Below are 396 nucleotides of genomic sequence, written 5' to 3'. Positions count from 1 at the left end.
AATCTCAGAGATAACAGAAGGCCACAATGACAGTGAGGAAGGCCAGTTTGCCCCCAGATCTGGAAGTTTTATCTTCCAAATTTTAGACTGCTAGAGTATTTGGCCAGCTTTAACCCAACCTCTGCTCTCTTCACTGAAGGAGGCGGTTACAAATCAGATTATCAGGTGCAATCTATCCTATTGGTTGTTACATTGATTGGCAATTAATTGTAGTGGTGGAAATCCCAAAGGAGAATAAATAATCATGGTTTTAAAAATGAGAAGGGGAATTGGGAATGAACATTGCCGCAAAACTGAGCAGTTGGAGAAAAGAGTTTTGTTTGACTCAGGAGAATAATCCTAATTTGAGAACCAAGACAGGAACAATTCAAGGAAGTCTGATTGTTTTTTAGTCTG

The sequence above is a fragment of the Pseudonaja textilis genome, chromosome 2 (assembly GCF_049901715.1).
Source record: "Pseudonaja textilis isolate UNSWEBS1 chromosome 2, rPseTex1.2, whole genome shotgun sequence".
In the NCBI taxonomy this organism is placed as follows: Eukaryota; Metazoa; Chordata; class Lepidosauria; order Squamata; family Elapidae; genus Pseudonaja; species Pseudonaja textilis.
The sequence above is the reverse complement of the archived record's forward strand: the minus strand, read 5'-3'. Positions refer to the sequence as shown.